This window comes from Bufo bufo, chromosome 4, assembly GCF_905171765.1.
Source record: "Bufo bufo chromosome 4, aBufBuf1.1, whole genome shotgun sequence".
NCBI classification, from domain to species: Eukaryota; Metazoa; Chordata; class Amphibia; order Anura; family Bufonidae; genus Bufo; species Bufo bufo.
In genome coordinates this window covers 196,266,652-196,288,950 of record NC_053392.1, presented here as the reverse complement: position 1 = coordinate 196,288,950, position 22,299 = coordinate 196,266,652, and positions in this window count along the sequence as shown.

Genomic DNA, 22,299 nt, shown 5'->3' with positions numbered 1-22,299 from the left:
CAGTCGGTCAGCCGAAAAATTGGGAAAACGTTTAAAGTAAGGGCTATTTGACCATGAAGGAGAGTGATGGGGTGCTGCGCCAGATGACCTGGCCTCCACAGTCACCGGACCTAAACCCAATCGAGATAGTTTGGGGTGAGCTGGACCGCAGAGTGAAGGCAAAAGGGCCAACAAGTGCTAAGCATCTCTGGGAACTCCTTCAAGACTGTTTGAAGACCATTTCAGGGGACTACCTCTTGAAGTTCATCAAGAGAATGCCAAGAGTGTGCAAAGCAGTAATCAAAGCAAAAGGTGGCTACTTTGAAGAACCTAGAATATGACATATTTTCTGTTGTTTCACACTTGTTTGTTATGTATATAATTCCACATGTGTTAATTTATAGTTTTGATGCCTTCATAGTCATGAAAATAAAGAAAACTCTTTGAATGAGAAGGTGTGTCCAAACTTTTGGTCTGTACTGTGTATATATATATATATATATATATATATATATATATATATATATATATATATAGTTTTATAAAGTACTTTTTATTGTAGGCAGGGAAATGCACTTCGCCTTTAGGTTCTCCCCGAAATAAATTTGGCTTTCTGTAAGAAAGTAAGCCATATTATACAAAGCTGAAGATGCTATGATCTTTGCCTTGCTACTGTACTGTCTTCTGAGGCTTCTTGCTATTTTGATTGTTCATAGATATTATTATTCAGAACTACCTGTGACTGAATTCTAACCCTCAGCTATCTTTTTAGAAAGGTCTTGAAATATCATATAGATCCAGTTACCTCCTAAATAGCAGAGATCAAACACGCTACAGGAGTCTATTGAGCTTCACCCATCTGATATGTCTAGTGGAATTTTGTGTGATGAGTTATTAGGAATTTGCGTTAATGATGTCAGTGTGATGTCACATAATTAGTTTTATTTTTATACGGTCAGCTGCTTTTTGTTCCAAGCTGTTGCCTCAAATGACTGCTTAGGAATGAGGACACCATATTTATCTTTCTGTTAGAGGTAGGAATCTATCCAGAGCAGTTTAAATATTGGACCTTTTGACATTTTACTTTTTCAGCTTTTGTTATGCACTTATTTTTATACATTACTAGCACGATCACCTGGCTTTGCACGGGTATATTTCATCTATTTCATGTAATGTTTGTGTTTGAGGTTAAATGATATCCACAGTGTTCCCCAAAACTGTAACCTCTACAGCACCCCCTCCCTAATTGTGACCTCCACAGCAGCCCGCCCCTTTAACAGTGACCTCCACAGCAGCCAGCCCTCATAACTTTGACCTTCACAGCAGCCAGCCCACTTAATGACATCCACAGCACCTTGCCCCCTTAACAGTTACCTCCAGTGGCCCTCCCCCTTAACAGTGACCTCCACAGTGGCCTGCCCCCTTAAGTGACCTCCACAATGCCCTGCCCCCTTTACACTGACCTATACAGTGGCCCACCCCTTAAAAGTGACCTCCACAGTGGCATGCCCCTTAAAAGTAACCTCTACAGCGCCCTAGAGTGACCTGCACACCCTCTTAACATTGACCTCCACAATACCCCGCTACCTTAACTGTGACCTCCACAGCCGGTCCCCTTAACAGTGACCTCTACAGCACCCCACTCCCTTAACATTGACCTCCACAGTACCCCGCCCCCTTAACACTGACTTCCACAGTGGCCTCCACCCTTGACAGTGACACTCCACAGCGGCCCATCCTCTTAACAGTGACCTCCACAGCTGTCCGCCCTCTTAACAGTGATCCCATACAGTGCTCTGCACAGTGGATTGCCCCCGTTAACAGTGACCTCTACATCACAACCCCTTCTTAACCGTGATCTCTAAGGCCTCTTTCACACGGGCGTTGCGGGTGACGTGCGGGAAATGATGCGGGTGCATTGCGGGAAAATGCATGATTTTTCCCCGCGAGTGCAAAGCGTTTTAATGCGTTTTGCACGCGCGTGAGAAAAATCGGCATGTTTGGTACCCAGATCCGAACCCAGACTTCTTCACAGAAGTTCGGGTTTGGGTTTGGTGTTGGGTAGATTTTATTATTTTCGCTTATAACATGGTTATATGGGAAAATAATAGCATTCTTAATACAGAATGCTAAGTAAATGAGGGATGGAGGGGTTAAAAAATAAAAATAAAATAATTAAACTCACCTCATCCACTTGTTCGCGAAGCCCGGCTTGTCTTCATTCTTCTTCTTTGAGGACCTGGGAGGAAAAGGACCTTTGGTGACGTCACTGCGCTCATCACATGGTCCATCACCATGGTGATGGGCCATGTGATGGCTCCTTGCTCATCACATGGTCCATCACATTTTTTCAGTTTTTTTTTACCCCTACATGCCTAATTTACTTAGCATTCTGTATTAAGAATGCTATTATTTTCCCTTATAACCATATTATAAGGGAAAATAATAATGATCGGGGCCCTATCCCGATCATCTCCCAGCAACCATGCGTGAAAATCGCACCGCATCTGCACTTGCTTGCGGATGCTTGCGATTTTCACGCAGCCCCATTCACTTCTATTGGGCCTGCGTTGCGTGAAAAATGCACAATATAGCGCATGCTGTGATTTTCACGCAACGCAAAAGTGATGAGTGAAAATCACTGCTCATGTGCACAGCCCCATAGAAATGAATGGGTCCGGATTCAGTGCGGGTGCAATGCGTTCACCTCACGCATTGCACCCGCACGGAAAACTCACCCATGTTACAGGGGCCTAACAGTGAAGAAAAATGGCTCCGTTTTTTATGGAAACCTGGTGTAACTGTGTATAGCAAGACTGAAGGACCTGCAAGTGTCTATTGGATAATAAGGGTCATGTGACTGTGTGAATGACAGTTAGAATGTGAGAAAGCTGTGAGCTCCTATTGGCTAATACATTTGTAGTGTCCCACTACGTAAGGGTGGGCACTACACAAGGGTCAATTGGGTCATGTTGTTCTCCACCTCCTGTGGAACATGGTTATTGTATTTTATATTGCATTTTAATGTATATTGTCATGTTATTTATGTTATCTTCTGTGTACCAGGCCTGTTAGGGGTGTAGTTCCTCCTCCTAGACAGTAGAGGGAGCTAGGGAACCCCCTAGTATAAATAGCCAGGTCCAGACCAGAGAGTGTGTGTAGTCAGGAGCCAAGTATGACTTCAGCCAGAAAAGAGCTGAGAAGCAGTTTCTGACATGCAGCTAGATACCCCAGGCTCCTAGCTTGCCACCAGGAGAAGAAGCAGCCTCCTGAGAAACTAAGTTCCTATAAAAGTACAGTGTAGAGCCAAGTTTATTCCAGCCAAACAGAGAGCTGAAGGGCAGAAGGATATATTTAAAGCAAGGAGACATATACAAGAGGAAGTTTTCCCTACCCAAGGATAAAGCCAGCAATAGGGCATAAGGGCCTTGGAGAAAGACAGACAGGATCCTGAGGAAAAGTGCAGCCTGGTCTGTAAGTGTTTAACCCTCTGAGTATCTTGCAAAGAACATTGCCTGCCATTTGATGTAAAGCCTGCCTGTCACCACCTTTTACATGTGGAACTGACCAAAGACTGTAAATAGTTAAATTGGTCAGTAAAAGGAAGTTTTTGTTCACTGCAACGTGTGTTCCTCAATTATTGCTACAAGAAATCGGTGTGCCACCGTTACCGTCACTGGCATCACGAACTTAAAGGGATCTTGCCACCGGCACATTAAACCTGCAACACCCAGGGCACCTCACCTACCACCTGGCCTGGTCCCTATACACAGAGAGTGCCCCAGAGGATCCATGTGCCAATCTTTCCATCACTGCTGTACGCCTGCCCAGGGTATATAAAAACTGTGAGTACCAAGAGCAACCCTCGGTTTGTTAACTACCCCCGGGACCTCACATTCGCTCACCCTGCAGGGCTGCGTACTGCACATTTTTTGGGAATATCTCAGGAACGGTACCTCCTAGAGAGCTGAGATTCAGTCTAAAACCTTGGTACCTATGTACCAAATTTGGTGAAGATCGGTCCAGTCGTTTGGCCGTGCATAAAGAAAAGACAGACAGAAATTCATTTATTTATATATACTAGCAGGATGACCCAGCTTTGCAACAACAATTTTATTTAATGTTTGTGTGTGAGGTTAAAAGATATCCACAGTGTTTCCCATAACAGTGACCTCTATAGCACCCCTCCCTCAGAATAGTGACTTCCACAGCAACCCACTCCCTTAATTGTGACCTTCACAGCTTCCCGCCCCCATAAATGTGTTCCTGTCACAAGCAGACAGCTGAGAAGTTCTGACAGGAGCCGTTCAGATCCTCCCCCTTGAGTTTCTTTGTTTTGGTTTCTGTTCCTCACCTCGTTAGGCTATCTCAGCTGTCATGCAGTCAGACTCATTACCTCCCTTTATATTCTCCCCCATAAGGTAGTTGGGTGTGGCTGATACAACTTCCTGGAATGAGTGTGCATGCTGTCTTCAGCTCCCAGCTCCCAGCTCCCAGCTCCCAACTCCCAACTACCAGTTCTCAGTTCGTCTGCAGATAAGTGTTGTTTTAGTATTTATGATTTTCTGTTGTCTGGATCCAGGTGACCCTGACTCCCTCCGTGTCTGTGTAGGGAGCCGGTGGTCGTGTCCCCTCACTATTGTAGGGCCTTCAGGTTCAGATAGCCGAGGTACGTGGATATGCGCCCATTCACCTTTAGAGTGGTCGCATAGGCTGAGCAATAAGGGAGAGCGGCAGGTCGATTGCAGGGGTCTCCCTTTTTGTTCCTTAGTTGTGGATCCAGTGAGTCATCGTATGTTATTTGTATCATCTTGTTTCCTGTACACCATCCGTGACATTATCAGCCACCAAAACCGTCTAGCATGGATCCGGTTTCACTTTTGGCTGAACGCTTTCAGGGTCTTGCTTTGGAGGTAGCTGATCTCCGTAAGACTTTTCTCAGTTTCAAGTGACCGGTTCAGCTTGCGTTCATGGAGTTTGTGCTGAGCCTAAGATTTCGCTCCCGGATACGTTTTCCGGGGGTAGTGAGAATTTTGTACGTTTTAGAGAGGCCTGCAAACTCCATTTTCGCCTTCTTCCCCATTCTTCCGGTGATGAAGAACGAAGGGTGGGCATCATTATATCGCTGCTCAGGGGTAATGCTCAGTCCTGGGCCTTTTCGCTGCCGGAGAGGGCACAACCCCTCCGTTCAGTGGATGAATTCTTTTTAGCCCTGGGTCAGATATATGATGATCCGGATCGTATTGCTCTGGCTGAGTCTAGACTACGTCTGTTATGCCAGGGTAAACAATCCGCAGAGATATACTGCTCAGAATTTCGGAGATGGGCAGCAGATACGGGTTGGAATGATGCTGCACTCCGAAGTCAATTTTGTTATGGTCTTTCTGAGGGATTGAAAGATGCATTTGCCTTTCATGAAAGACCTACCTCCTTGAATTCTGCTATGTCTCAGGCTGTTCGTATTGACAGGCGTCTTAGAGAAAGAGGAGAGATTTCTCCTTCTTATCATGCTCAGTCCCGGGACAGTGCAGCGGTGTCATTCTGTGCACAGGGGTCTCAGTCGCTGTCAGCCCCTTCTGAGCAGGAGCCCATGCAGCTGGGGTTGATTGCCTCTGACAATAGAGGATTCAGCCCGCAGGGGAGGGTTTGCTTTTGTTGTGGAGGTATAAATCATCTGGCAAATGTTTGTCCCTCTAGGAGATTCAGGCAGTTTTCTGGGAGTAATAAAGAGACAAAAAGGAAGAAATCTTTTAAGAATATTCCGTCTGTTACTATTGGCAGGTTTGAGGCGGAAATTGAAGAATTGTCTTTTGCTTGTAGTTCCCGTTTTGTCCTGCCTGCTAGGGTGGCGCTAGAGAGCAAGAGCATTTTTTGTGAGATTTTTGTGGATAGTGGAGCAGCTGTCAACCTCATTGATAACCAATTTGCAATAACTCATGGTTTCCAGGTTTGCACTTTGCGAAAAAATATTCCTGTTTTTTCTATTGATTCAGCTCCACTTTCTCAGAAATCATTAAAGGGCATAGTTCACAATATCCGTTTAATTGTGAATGATACTCATGTTGAGGATGTGTCATGTTTCGTCCTTAGCGGTTTGCCTACTCCTCTAGTGTTGGGGCTACCCTGGCTCTCTAAACATAACCCCACCATTGATTGGCCAGCGAGGCAAATAAATGGTTGGAGTGACTTTTGCAGAGAGAATTGCCTCATAACATCTATTTCTGAGGTTTCTACTAAAACTGTACCACCTTTCCTCTCTGAATTTTTGGATGTTTTCTCTGAGAGTGGAGTTCAGGATTTGCCTCCGCACAGGGAGTATGATTGCCCTATTGATCTCATCCCAGGTGCCAAGCTGCCTAAATCTCGTTTATACAATCTTTCCCAACCTGAGAGGGTCGCGATGCGTGCTTATATCTCTGAGAGTCTGAGAAAAGGACACATACGACCCTCAAAGTCACCTGTTGCCGCTGGTTTTTTCTTTGTTAAGAAAAAAGATGGTTCTTTAAGACCTTGTCTGGATTTCAGGGAGCTGAACAGTATCACTATTCGTGATCCGTATCCGCTTCCTTTAATCCCAGATTTGTTTAACCAGGTTGTTGGGGCGAAAGTCTTTTCCAAATTAGACCTAAGAGGGGCATACAACCTGGTTAGGGTCAGAGAAGGAGACGAATGGAAGACGGCTTTCAATACCCCTGAGGGCCATTTTGAGAATTTAGTTATGCCTTTTGGTTTGATGAATGCCCCAGCCGTTTTTCAGCATTTCGTCAACAGCATTTTTTATCATTTAATGGGAAAATTTGTATTAGTGTATTTGGATGACATTTTGATTTTTTCTCCTGATTTCAAATCTCATAAGGAACACTTATGTCAGGTCTTACTCATCCTGCGGGAGAATAAATTATACGCGAAACTGGAAAAATGTGTGTTTGCGGTTCCAGAGATCCAATTTCTGGGGTTTCTTGTCTCCGCTTCTGGTTTTCGCATGGACCCCGAGAAGGTCCGCGCTGTGCTTGAGTGGGAGCTTCCTGAGAATCAGAAGGCGCTGATGCGTTTTTTGGGCTTTGCTAATTATTACAGGAAATTTATTTTGAATTATTCCTCTGTTGTTAAACCACTCACGGATATGACCAGAAAGGGGGTAGATTTTTCTTCCTGGTCGGTAGAGGCGCGTAAGGCCTTTTCTGATATCAAGGAGAGTTTTGCTTCCGCTCCCATCCTAGTACAACCTGATGTTTCCTTACCCTTCATAGTTGAGGTTGATGCTTCTGAGGTAGGGGTGGGGGCGGTCTTGTCTCAGGGTTCCTCTCCTGCCAAATGGCAACCGTGTGCCTTTTTCTCAAAGAAGCTCTCCTCCGCAGAGAGAAATTATGATGTGGGAGATAGGGAATTGTTGGCCATCAAGTTGGCTTTTGAGGAATGGCGCCATTGGCTAGAGGGAGCCAGACACCCTATTACCGTGTTTACTGACCATAAAAATCTGGCCTACTTGGAGTCAGCCAAGCGTCTGAACCCGAGACAGGCCAGATGGTCTTTGTTCTTTTCAAGGTTTAATTTTGTTGTTACGTTCCGCCCTGGGGTTAAGAATGTGAAGGCAGATGCCCTGTCACGTTGTTTCCCGGGAGGTGGGAATTTTGAAGACCCGGGTCCCATTTTAGCTGAAGGTGTGGTGGTCTCTGCTCTTTTTCCTGAATTGGAGGCAGAGGTGCAGGCAGCCCAGTCAGAAGCTCCTGATCTTTGTCCTCCTGGGAGGTTGTTTGTGCCTCTCGCTTTGAGACACAAGATTTTTAAAGAACACCATGATACGGTCCTTGCTGGGCACCCGGGGACAAGAGCCACACTGGATCTCATTGCTCGGAGATTCTGGTGGCCTGCGCTTCGTAAGTCGGTTGAGGGTTTTGTGGCAGCTTGCGAGACTTGCGCTCGTGCCAAGGTCCCTCACTCACGGCCATCAGGTCCTCTCCTTCCTTTGCCCATTCCTTCCCGTCCTTGGACACATCTGTCCATGGACTTCATAACGGACTTGCCTCGTTCCTCGGGGAAGTCTGTGATTCTGGTGGTGGTGGACCGTTTTAGCAAAATGGTGCACTTTATCCCTTTTCCCGGTTTGCCCAATGCTAAGACGCTGGCGCAGGCATTTGTTGACCACATTGTCAAATTGCATGGGATTCCTTCTGACATAGTCTCTGATAGGGGCACGCAGTTTGTTTCCAGATTCTGGAAGGCTTTCTGTTCTCGCTTGGGGGTTCGCTTGTCATTCTCTTCTGCTTTCCATCCGCAGTCGAATGGCCAGACAGAGCGTGTCAATCAGAATCTGGAGACATATCTGCGCTGTTTTGTGGCGGAGAATCAGGAGGATTGGTGTTCGTTTTTGTCCCTTGCTGAGTTTGCTTTAAATAACCGTCGTCAGGAGTCCTCTGATAAGTCACCATTTTTTGGTGCATATGGGTTTCATCCGCAGTTTGGGACTTTCTCTGGAGAGGGCTCTTCTGGTTTGCCTGATGAGGACAGATTCTCCTCATCTTTGTCATCTATTTGGCAAAATATTCAGGATAATCTAAAGAATATGAGTGAGAGATATAAGCGTGTGGCGGATAAGAGACGTATGCCTGGTCCGGACCTGAATGTTGGTGATTTGGTGTGGCTGTCTACCAAGAATATCAAATTGAAGGTTCCCTCCTGGAAGTTGGGTCCTAGGTTTATTGGGCCTTACAAGATCCTGTCTGTCATCAATCCTGTTGCCTACCGTCTTGATCTTCCTCAGACTTGGAAGATCCATAATGTTTTCCATAAGTCCTTATTGAAACCTTATGTTCAACCTATTGTACCCTCACCTTTGCCTCCTCCTCCAATTATGGTTGATGGGAATCTTGAATTTCAGGTTTCTAGGATTGTGGATTCTCGTCTTGTCCGCGGTTCCCTCCAGTACCTCGTTCATTGGGAGGGTTATGGTCCTGAGGAGAGGATGTGGCTCCCAGTGACGGACATTAAGGCCTCTCGCCTCATCAGGGCTTTCCATAGGTCCCATCCTGAGAAGGTGGGCCCTGAGTGTCCGGAGTCCACTCCTAGAGGGAGGGGTACTGTCACAAGCAGACAGCTGAGAAGTTCTGACAGGAGCCGTTCAGATCCTCCCCCTTGAGTTTCTTTGTTTTGGTTTCTGTTCCTCACCTCGTTAGGCTATCTCAGCTGTCATGCAGTCAGACTCATTACCTCCCTTTATATTCTCCCCCATAAGGTAGTTGGGTGTGGCTGATACAACTTCCTGGAATGAGTGTGCATGCTGTCTTCAGCTCCCAGCTCCCAACTACCAGTTCTCAGTTCGTCTGCAGATAAGTGTTGTTTTAGTATTTATGATTTTCTGTTGTCTGGATCCAGGTGACCCTGACTCCCTCCGTGTCTGTGTAGGGAGCCGGTGGTCGTGTCCCCTCACTATTGTAGGGCCTTCAGGTTCAGATAGCCGAGGTACGTGGATATGCGCCCATTCACCTTTAGAGTGGTCGCATAGGCTGAGCAATAAGGGAGAGCGGCAGGTCGATTGCAGGGGTCTCCCTTTTTGTTCCTTAGTTGTGGATCCAGTGAGTCATCGTATGTTATTTGTATCATCTTGTTTCCTGTACACCATCCGTGACAGTTCCCTTAACATTGACCTCCACAGCAGCCCACCCCTTTAAGTGACCTACACAGAGGACCGCCCCATTAACAATGACCTCCACAGCACTTCACCCCCTTAACAGTGACCTCCAATGTATGCCGTCCCTGAACAGTGACCTCCACAGAACCCACCCCTTAATTGTGACCTCCACAGTGCCCTGCCCCCTTTACACTGACCTCCACAGTGGTCCACCCCTTAACAGTTACCCCACAATGCCCTGCCCATTAAAAGTAACCTCTACATCACCCTGCCCTCTTAACAATGACCTTTACAGCGCTCACCCTGTTAACAGTAACCTCTACAGGACCTCTCCCCCTTAACATTGACCTCCACAGTATTCCCGCCACCTTACCTGTGACCACCACAGCACGCCACCCCCTTAACATTGACCTTCACAGTACCTTGCTCACTGACCTCTACAGTGATCTACCCCTTAATATTGACCTCCACAGCAGTTAGCCCACTTTACTGTGACCCCTCCCACAGCAGTCCTCTGCCTTAACAGTGACTTTCACAGTGGCTAGCCCCCTTAAAAGTGACCCCCCCCCCCCACATTTCCCTGCACAGCGGCTGGCCCCCTTAACATTGACCTGCAAAGGGCCCCTCCCCTTTAACAGTTACCCCCCCCCCCCCAACTGCACCATGCCCCCTTAATATAAGACCTGCGAGAATCTATTGGATAATAAGGTTCATGTGACTGTGTGAATGGCAGTTAGAATGTGAGTGAAACTGTAAGTTCCTATTGGCTAATACATTTTTTGGGAAATATCACAGGAACAGTGCGTCCTAGAGAGCTGAGACCCGGTCTAAAACCTCCCTGGACACCTGTGTGCCAAATTTGGTGCAGATCAGTCCAGTCGTTTGGCAGTGCATAAAGGACAAACAGACATAAATTAATTTTTATATAGATAAGAGATTATAAATTCACCAATTTAAAAAGTACAAAGATTGCAGAATGAGTGAGGAGTAACTAAAGAGAATAGGAAAAAGGTGTAAGTCAAAGAGACCTTGGTGGTGAGGGGTTCTCCTGCTGGCTTTTGATGCTTGAATTATGGATGTGAATTAGGTCTGAAAACATTTGATATTTAGTTGTCTAATATGTATAGTTCTCATGCTCTTATATGAATAGCTTGTCTGCAAAGTTGATCTGCTTTTGGACACCTCCATTTTATAAACCTTATACTTGTATAAGACTACCTTCTAGTCGTTAAAGCCAAAAACCTTAGCAGTGGACTGAAAGAATACACCTTGGCAATAAAATACTGCACAGTTAACCTTGCATAAAGGGGTACCAATCATCATTCAGGACTGCAGCTCTCCCAGCAGCACACAGATGAATGGGAGTGCCAGCAGCAGTCTGACCTCCCATGATTAGCATCTACAATGTGAAATAGGGTTATCCAAAGACCAAATTAATTATCTCAGTTAAGCATCAAATTATCATGGACACACATTTCTGTATTTAACCTCAACCTTTCAGAAAATTTTGAGTTTTCATTTTACTGGTTTAACTGGTGCTCTATTAACTTAGAGTCCGTATTCTTCAACAAGAAGGAAGAAGTCTCATCCATGTTTTGAGGACATTTTAGCTTATGCCTATTTATAACGCGATTACTGGTGAAATGCCTGTGGCTGGCCATAATCTCAAAAAATGCAGCAGCATACTGAATTATTTTAATTTGCATTAGTGCTATACCTATAAATGTGAGGTTCTTAGTGCACCTTTTAAACAAACCACAACAAGGCAACCTCATACAGGTGGGTCTCTGCACTAAACAAAGTCACCTCTCTCTTGGACCCTACAAAATGAGGTTCAGGGTAGATAAGAACCAGCTACAGTATTTTTATGTACTATAACTGCTCTCTACCTGTTTTATAGGTACTTTACTGATCTACACCTAAACTACATGCACGTTACTACTATCTACCTGTACTACACATACCATCCAACTGTCTTTCTTATACTGCTCTCTACTTGGATTATATGTACTATACGGCTTCATACCTCTACTACATGTACTGTACTACTGTACATATACTGTACTGCTCTCTACCTGTACTACAGTACATGTATCATACCGCACCCTACCTGTACCTCATGTACTTTGTTGCACTTTTTCCTGTACCATACTCTGCCTGTACTACATGTACTATACTGCACTCTACCTGTACAACATGTCCTGTATTGCCCACTGTGTTATATCTACCATTTATCGACTTGCGATGCATGCTACTGTACTATCAACCTGTAATACGTATACTGCATTATACTATATTTTCTCTCTAAACTTTTTAAAGGAAGCTGCCAACACCTTCCTCGGGATACAGGTGGCCCCTCAAGATGATAAATAACTATTTAACTTGGCTGATAAAGTATACTTGTAGTGCATGTGGTCCAAAACTCCTCTAAGACCTCAATATACTGCACTTTACTATACGTGATGTACGTTATTTTGTAAGGGAAAAAAGGCTATTTTCCAGAAAATCCAATACCCAAACCTATGTAAACCATAATGAGACAAATATTTAAAGAGCCTCTGTAAGGGCGATCAACCCTATTAAACCAGGAATATTGCCTGGTAGGGTTGATTATGCTGATTAAAACAATATATTTCTTTTCATTGTAGCTTGCTGAGTTATGTGGACTTTTATCTTTATTCAAATTAGGGGGCTGGCTGTAGTGCTTTGAGCACCGCTATATCCATGCCCCTAGTGCTCACTACACTCCCCTCTCCCCTTTGATTCACAGCGCTAGACATCACGTCTAGCAAGATCTCCTTGCACCTGCGCTGTTGTGCACAAACTATGCCATTCCACCTGGAAGCATTCCTCCTCTGAAGCAATCAGCATCTCCACTTCCAAGTGGAATGACATTGTCAGGGGCCTGGTCACTGTGAATCTGTTCTGCATGGCAGATAGACAGTGCAGGCGCAGAGTTTGTGCTCAACAGCACATGCATCAAAGTGAATGGGGACTATTCTGAGCACTATGGGCGTAGCTGTAGCGGTGCTCAAAGCACTACAGCCAGCCCTCTAATTTGAATAAAAATAAAAATGCACATAACTCTGCAATTTACACAGAGAAGAAATCCATTGTTTGTCATGGCGTGGTGTGGGAACTAACTTCACACCGAACACAGAGGGGGGAGGGGAAAGGTATTAGGCCTGGAAACTAGGGATAGGGGGACGGTCACCCCCCTAGTAAGTCCCTAATCTGAGCCCTGACTATTGACAGTATGAACAGACCTTGATGGTAGGAATGTTCATACACAGTAACCTAACAGGGACCTGGAGATAGTGTAAGGACAATGGATGGCCTGTTCCTTCCCAGCAGAAGGAACAGGAGACCCCCTCAGGCCTAATACCAAAAGGTAGGACTCCGGACACCCAGGACCGACTTCATCCGGATGAGCCCTGTGAAAAGCTTTCACAAGACGATTAGCATTAACGTCGGCTGCTGGAACCCACATCCTCTCCTCTGGTCCGTAACTTTTCCAGTAAAAGAGATACTGGAGGGGAGTCCACTATCCTGGCTATTTGAAATTCTAGATTACCGTCTACCATGACAGGCATGGGAGGCAAGGAGGACGGTTCAAGAGGTTCGACATATTTCTTTAACAATGACTTATGGAACACATTATGAATCTTCAAAGCCTGAGGGAGTTCAAGAAGAAAGGCAGCCTGGTTAACAATGGCAGTGATTTTATATGGACCAATAAACCTTGGACCCAACTTCCAAGAGGGTACTTTCAACTTAATGTTTCTTGTGGATAGCCACACAGAATCAACCATTCTCAGGTCCGGACAATTCATACGTCTCTTGTCAGCCATACGTTTATACTTATTGCCCATTTTTTTTAGATTATTTTGAATATTCCACCAAATAGATGACAAAGAAGAGGAAAATTGTTCCTCTTCCGATATACCAGAAAACTCTGTAACAGAAAATGTGCCAAATTGCGGGTGGAACCCATATGCCCCAAAAAACAGCGACTTATCAGTGGACTACTGTCTACGGTTATTTATGGCAAATTCGGCTAAAGACAAAAATGAAGACCACTCCTCCTGGTTCTCCGAGACAAAACATCTCAAATAAGTCTCCAGATTCTGGTTAATACGTTCAGTCTGACCATTTGACTGAGGATGAAAAGCCGAAGAGAATGACAATTGTACCCCCAGACGAGTACAGTACGCCTTCCAGAATTTGGAAACAAACTGAGTCCCCCTATCAGACACCACATCGGAAGGAATACCATGTAATTTCACGATGTTATCGACAAACACTTGTGTAAGAGTTTTAGCATTAGGTAGACCTGGCAATGCTATAAAGTGCGTCATCTTACTAAAGCGATCAACAACCACCAAAATCACAGTTTTTCCTGAAGAATTAGGCAAATCTGTGATAAAATCCATGGACAAATGAGTCCAAGGTCTAGACGGAATGGGCAACGGAAGTAAATGTCCGGAAGGTCGAGTATGTGTCACCTTAGCACGTGCGCAAGTACTACAAGCAGACACATAGTCCTCAACACTCTTACGCAACCCGGGCAACCACAATCTACGAGAGATTAGATCGACAGTGGATCTGCTCCCAGGGTGTCCTGTGAGAGCCGTACAGTGATGTTCCTCGAACACCTTGTGACATAATTCAGAAGGAACAAACAACTTCCCAGGAGGACCAAAATCTGATGCACCTCCCTGGGCCTCCAACAACTCTGCCTCAAGGTATAGGGTGGATATAACTACCCCTTCAGACAATATCGGACCAAAATCTTACGAATCATCCCCCTTCCCAGGGAAGCTACGTGACAAAGCATCAGCCTTGACGTTCTTCACCCCAGGGTGATAGGTGACGATGAAATTAAATCTGGTGAAAAACAATGACCTTCAGGCCTGCTTTGGGTTCAGTCGTTTAGCCGACTCCAGGTACACCAGATTTTTGTGATCAGTAAGCACAGTAATAGGATGAATTGCTCCTTCCAACCAATGACGCCACTCCTCAAAAGCTAACTTAATGGCCAGAAGCTCTCTATTACCAACGTCATAATTCCTCTCTGCAGCCTAGAGTTTCTTAGAGAAGAAAGCACATGGGCGCCATTTACTAGGTGAAGAACCCTGCGACAAAACTGCTCCTACCCCTACCTCGGATGCATCAACTTCCACAATGAATGGTTGTGACACATAAGGTTGCACCAGTAAAAGGAGCAGAAGCAAAACACTCCTTCACCGCTGTAATGCCGCATCAGACCAGACTGAGACATCAAAACCTTTCTTAGTCATGTCCTTTAAAGGTTTGACCACAGGCGAGTAGTTAAAAATAAATTGACAATAGTAGTTGGTGAATCCCAAAAACCTCATAAACGTTTTCAGATTTTCCGGTCGATCCCAGTCCAACACACCACGGACCTTCTCTGGATCCATACAAAAACCTGAAGATGAGTCGGTAACCCAGGAATTGCACTTCCTGAACTGCAAATACACACTTGTCCATCTTAGCATACAATTTATTCTCTCTTAGGATCTGCAACACCTGTCTCATGTGATCCCGATGAGTCTCCATATCTGGAGAATAAATGAGTATGTCATCCAGATACACAACCACAAACTTCCCCACCAGATGATGAAAGATATCATTAACAAAATGCTGAAAAAACGCAGGAGCATTAGTTAATCCAAATGGCATGACCAGACTCTCAAAATGACCCTCTGGGGTATTAAACGCCATCTTACATTCATCCCCTTTTCTGATCCTGACCAGATTATATGCCCCCTAAGGTACAACTTGGAGAACACTTTGGCACCAACAATCTGATTAAACATGTCAGGAATCAAAGGAAGGGGGTACGGATCACGGACCGTAATACGATTGAGCTAATGGAAGTCCAGGCATGGCCTAAGGGTTCCTTCTTTCTTCTTTACAAAGAAAAACACTGCCGCTACTGGGGACTTGGAAGGTCTAATACAGGCATGCTCAACCTGCGGCCCTCCAGCTGTTGTAAAACTACAACTCCCACAATGCCCTGCTGTAGGCTGATAGCTGTAGGCTGCTCAGGCATGCTGGGAGTTGTAGTTTTGCAACAGCTGGAGGGCCGCAGCTTGAGCATGCCTGGTCTAATATGTCCCTTAGCCAAACTCTCGGCAATATACTCTCGCATGGCCACTCTTTCGGGTTCAGAAAAGTTATATAACCTAGATTTGGGCAACTTAGCTCCGGGAATAAGTGTGATAGGACAATCATATTTCCGATGTGGGGGAAACCCCTGGCAAGTGGCAACCACTCTCAGAAAATACATCAGAAAAATCAGAAATTAAAAAAAGGGAATAGAGTTAGTGATCGAGACAGAAAGAGATGTCTTAAGACAGTTATCCATGCAATAATCACTCCAATCGAGAAGCTTGCCAGTCAATGGTAGGATTATGTTTGCTCAACCATGGTAAATGCAGAACCAAGGAAGCAGGCAGACCCTCCAGCACAAAACACGAAATGGATTCCTGATAAAAATCACCCACTCTTAAACGGATGTTCTGCACCATCTGTGACAAATATTTCTGAGTAAGTGGTGTGGAGTCTATTGTGAACACCGAAATATTTTTCTCTAATGCACTTGTTGTCAACCCATGTGTTACGGCATACAAGGGAATGCTCCAAACGCCGAAAAGAACCTCACGAATAGCTGCTAGCAGACAAATAGGAAACGCACCCAAGCGGCTTACACTCCTAGCAATCAGTCTCTAACAGCATACAGTGAACCCCCCCCAAGAACGAGACCAGGCTCTGTGTTGAGGGTCAAGCAGTGGACAAATGTACTGATCCCCTGGGGGACAGAGGGGTAAAACTTAGCATTTAATGTGGGTAATTCTAAAATAAGTGGACACTAGAGGATGGGCCTCTGTAACAAACAACATGAAAAACAGCCCTAGGGGCCTAGACTGAACACACACAAACAGTATGGGAAAGATGGTATAAATAAATAAACAAGAACGTTCTCACCCGGTTGAAGATGTAGACCAGGGGTTCTCTCAGAGGTTGTTGAGAATAGAGACGGACCTGTATTGATGGATCACCATACTGGAAGGTACCAGGCGTATGTGCCCCTTTGCGTAGTAGTGTGACGGGGTGGGTTAACCCTAGACAACTCTAAGTAAGGGGCAGGGGCTAGTACGCCCTACCTATCTACACGAGGAACTTGCCCTGCAAGGGGCGTCCCCGTCCGGATGCCTGACCCTGTAGGGGCAGAATCCCTAATAAACCCTATGAGGGTGGCTCCCCCTGGTACGTTAAGCTGCCGCTGGGGAATGGAGACTGGGCTCCCAATTCCCAACAAATCCTTCTGTTGCTGTGGGATGGAGACTGGGTTCCCAATTCCCAATAGACCACATTGCCGCTGGGGAACAGGACCGACTGTATCTGCCCCCTGTAACTCAGCCTGCCGCTGGGGAATGGAGACTAGGCTCCCAATTTCCAATAAATCACATTGCCGCTGGGGGACAGGACCGACTGTCTCTGCCCCCTGTAACTCAGCCTGCCGCTGGGGAAGAGACTGGGCTCCCAATTCCCAATAAATCACATTGCCGCTGGGGAGAGGGGGTAGCAAGCTCCTCTCCCATACATACTTCCAGCCTCTGGGGAGGGAGACCGACTGTCTCCGCTCCCAATACAGTGTCCTGTTGCTGGGGAAAGGAGACTGGGCTCTCTATTCCCTGTAGGACACTCTGCCGCTGGGGGACAGGACCGACTGTCTCTGCCCCCTGTAACTCAGCCTGCCACTGGGGAATGGAGATTGGGCTCCCAATTCCCTGCAGGAGCGGTGGAGAGACCTCGGTCCCACCTCCACCGGCCACCTGGGGTTCTTCTCAGTAAATCTCCACAATATCTGCCCAGCTGAATGGGTCTGGATCCGGGTCTGTCATCTTGCTGTCCTGCTGAGCCTTCCCAATGGAGTGGAAGAGATCTCGGTAGTCCTGCTCCAGTTCCCACTCCAGGGTTGCTAGGTGAGCCAGGTCTTTCTCTAACTCATGGGGGTCATCCCAATCCTGCCTAGCCTCCCTCTCATAGAAAATGTCCTAAAGTCTGGACTGTGCAGGGCTCTTGAAGTCTCTGCAAAGGACTCTCATAACAAGCCAGGACCATCAAACTCCTCTCCCTCTAGCTTGTCATGCTCAGCTGTCCAGGGTATATACTGTGCCATATACCACCAGAGTGCCTGGTAGGCACCCTCCAGCCATAGCTCCTGCCATACCCGGTGCTCTAGTTCCTTCACCCATTTCTCCAGGGGCTGCTCTCCCAGGAAGGGCATCCGCAGGGCCACTTGCTTCTGCAATCGCTGCTCTTCACTGGGGAGACTCTTGCCTCGCTGGTATTGTACATTATCCAGGGCCTGGTACCAGATGCCTTTCCTTAATGCATCCCAGCCATCCAGGTCTTCCTCATCGTACTCCACTGCTGGTTCCATTCTGGTGCTGTCAGGGTCGCTGTACTAGGACATGCGTTGCCCTCAAATTGTAAAATCCATGGAATGGTGTCTGCTGTAGCTGTCCTTCTGGCTGTGGGAATGATCCCGCCGCTTGCCACCAATTGTAACGGCATACAAGGGAATACTCCTAACTCCCGAACGGAACCACACGAATAGCTGCTAGCAGATGAATAGGAAACGCACCCAATCGGCTTACACTCCTAGCAATCAGTCTCTAACAGCATACAGTGAATCCCCCCCAAGAACCAGACGAGGCTCCGTGTTGAGGGTAAAGCAGTGGACAGCCAGAGCTGTGTGTTTATTGTTCTTATATAACATTGTTACACACTAGTACCACCCACAGGGTTTTGTAAAAACAACCAATAAACAGGTACAATACAGTCAAACACTCCCACACAAAATCCTCCCCTCTGCCTGTGATACAATTACCTTACACAATGGGTTGATCTAATTATCACAGGCAGGAGAATACACAATGTCTTCTGTCCTGGAGACAACCTAGGAGTAATTAAATTATTTCTCAGGACAAAGGGAAATCGGCAATACACACGTGGAGACAATAGGACAGACATCACTACTCAAATATACAATGTCCCAACCATTACAGTAAACATAGACATTTAATATATCCCCAGATGGCTTGGATCTGAGCGCTCAATATATCCAAACAGCGCTCAGATGCCACAAACACAGTCAAATCGCCATGGGGTTTAAGTTTAGCATGGGCTGATGAGAGGGCCCATAATCCTGGGGCAAGAGGCTGGCAACCAGGCTTCACCACCACCCAGTGGTGAGGTTGGTTTCGCCACACCATGTATACGGATGAACTGACCATCAACTAGGTTATCCCCTGCCCCACTGTCAATAAACATCTCAATTCCCACAGTTTTGGACTCTAGCACCACTTCAGCAGACAGGAGAAATCGGGTACTACCAGTAAATGGCAAAAGTAAGTTCTCTGACTCCCCACCCACACCACCAAGAGTAAGATCGGAAAACGTTTTCTTCTTGCTTTCACCTTGACGCAGAACGTAAGGACAAATATTAACAAAATGGCCCCTTTTTCCACAGAAAAAACATACTCCCTTCCTATGACTAGAACTCTTGCAAGCAGGCCCAGGGGTAGCTCCCCCTAATTGCATGGGTTCCTCACCAGGCATAAACTCGGGAGTTTCTCCCCCCAAGGGGTAAGAGGAAGCCGCCATGTTATATGATAGTTCGTTTTGAGAGTAAGGGACCTTTGATCTCTCTCTCAGGCATCTATCCATATGTACGGCAAGGTACATAGCCGCTTCCAGTGACTCAGGATTTTTGTGAAAGGCCAAGTCGTCCTTTCGCCTCTTAGACAATCCCTGACAGAATTGAATATGGAGAGCTGGATCATTCCACTCCCTATCCGTAGCCCATCTCCTAAATTTAGAGCAATATATGTTTGCAGAGCGCTCTCCCTGCCTTAAACCACGTAACTTGTTTTCAGCCAGGGAGATCTGATCCGGGTCATCGTAGATAAGACCTAGAGCTCTGAATAATTCATCTACCGACCAGAGGGACTGATCTGGTCGGCAGAGAAAAAGCCCAAGACTGAGCATCCCCTTTAAGCGACAAAATAATAATACCAACTCTTTGACTCTCATTCCCAGATGAGAGCGGACGTAACTTAAAGTACAACTTACACAACTCTCTGAACCGAATGAAGTTGTCACTCCCCCGAAAACATGTCAGAAAGTGCAACCTTAGGTTCAGGACAGGCCTGTTATGTACTACTGACACCAGCAGCCGGTGATCCCTGGATCTGCGTGCGGAGGTCAGCTACCTCCAAAGACAGACCTTGCAATTGTCCAGCCAGTGCAGCTATAGGATCCATAGCCTCACTGACACAGACAAAAATGAAGGTTTGCGGCAGTTCATAATGTCACGGCGTGGTGTGGGAACTAACTCCACACCGAACACAGAGGGTAGAGGGGAAAGGTATTAGGCCTGGAAACTTGGGATAGGAGGACGGTCAGCCCTAGTGAGTCCCTAATCCGAGCCCTGACTACTGACAGTATGAACAGACTTTGACAACAGATGGCCTGTTCCTTCCCAGCAGAAGGAATAGGAGACCGCCTCAGGCCTAATACCAAAAGGTAGGGGAAACACAACAAACAAGAAATAAAGGAAAGACACTCAACTCCGAAGTATACGGACGAGCAGGAACTTAGAAGAGAACCAACACCAGCACTTCCAACATCCAAAAGGAGCTATCAATTGCATAGCATGATGGGTGAGACCAGACTAAATAGAGGAGGAGGAGTGACCACTTAAAGGGGTTTGACCGGGATCAAAGTAATTTTTAAAAACGTTAATAATCACCTTGACATTACGCAGTAAAGTCATCCTGATGCTCTGTGTATTTTTCTTTCATCCCCTTTGCTCCTATGAGTCCCTAAAACTGCTGTCAGTATTGTTTACATAGCAGCTCCTGCGCTATGTCATTTCCGGCCACACTGCCTTATGGGTCTCACAAGGCTGTGTGACTCTGCAGCTGGACCTCACAAGCCTTTCCACTCCCCCTAATCAGTATTCCGCCTCCTGCCACTCATACTCCTCATCAGTATTCCTCCCCTAAAACCACCTTTTTCTAAGCCTACAAGCTGAATCCCTCCCTGCTTCCATGTATCTGCTCTCTGCATAAAAGACAATAGTGGCAGGGAGCGATCGGACCTGCATGTAGGGACATGGGAGGCGTGGTTAGCACCCATACTGTAGCACATCCCATTCATTGCAAATGACTATGGGAGTCGTGCAGTATGCTAAATAGCATAGTTTTCTGCCTCCAATAGAACCTCCTTCTACTCCTAATAATGCTCGTCTATGGTCGGTGACGTCATATGGCGTTTCTTAGTGAGGCGAGTTCCCTCCTCCAAATACTGCCTCCTTCTTCCCAGACTAACTCCCTCTGTGCCCGGTGATGTCACAGAGGGGCGTGGTTTAGCTCTGACATTTCCCTCCTACTGAAAGCCTCCTTGCTAGCTCCAGAACGCTCCTGTGTGCTGGTGACGTCACCTGGCTCCTTGCTAAGCGGAAGAAGAGGCTTAGCACACCAGTAAGGAGTCCGGTACGTCACTGAATCTTTAAAAATCTGAACTTCCGGCGGAGCATTTATGAAATAAATACAGGGCATCAGAAAACTCTGACAAAGGTAGGACAGGAATGTATGTAATATTCATGTGCTTGTTGTACCCTTACCACAATGTCCCCAATCCCTGACAACCCCTTTAAGCTACACCTGAGACCAAAGGTGTGGTCATCCCCAGCAACAACACGGAAAAATTATGGGCCCCCCCCCAGCCCCCACATATCTATCGGGCCTCCCACCACCCCTTCCAGAGCTCCCACCCAAACACCCATCCTAGATCTCCCACCGCCATGAGCAGTTTCACACTTGCAAGTAGTTTCACACTTGCGGCAGGACGGATACGACAGGCTGTTCAGCCTGTTGGATCCGCCCTGCCGCTATTTCGCCTTGCCGCCACTCCATCCCCATTGACTATAATGGGAACGGGGACGGAGCTCCGATGCAGCGCGGCAGTGTGCGGTGAAAGGCTGGCGGCCGAAAAGTACTGCAAGTCCGACTTTTTTGTCCTGTGGCCTCTCACCGCGTAGTGCCGTAGTTATAGTCAATGGGGACGGAGAAGCGGTCCAGCGAAATTGCGGCAGGACGGATCCGACAGGCTAAACAGCCTGCCGGATCCGTCCTGCCGCAAGTGTAAAAGTACCCTTAGTCTGTCATATAAGAGTGTGCCCCCCCAAAAGAAGGAAGGGGCGCCCTCCCCATGACTGCTGGCATCTCTTTTTAAAGGGGTTCTGCACTTTCATTTAACGGATGATCTATCGACACCCGGGACCCCCGCCAATACCTGCAAGGATAAGGAGGGCACCCCTTGCTTCTGGGGGCCCCACTCTGCAGCTCTTTTTAACTTAAGAATTTAGATCAAGTATCTCAGAAACTTCTTTCTCACTTTCTTAAATTCACTTTAAGTGAATCACTTACTTTTCGAGTTACAGCAGCAGCAGGCAGTGGCACAGACTGAAGAGTGGAGACCAGTGAGGAGTGAGTGAGGTTCCTCTCTCTCACTCTGAGCTGCTCACCTCAGACTGGTTTCGGAAATTCGGGCAGTCAGATAGCGCGAATCTGACTGGCGCCAGTGCGGCCGGC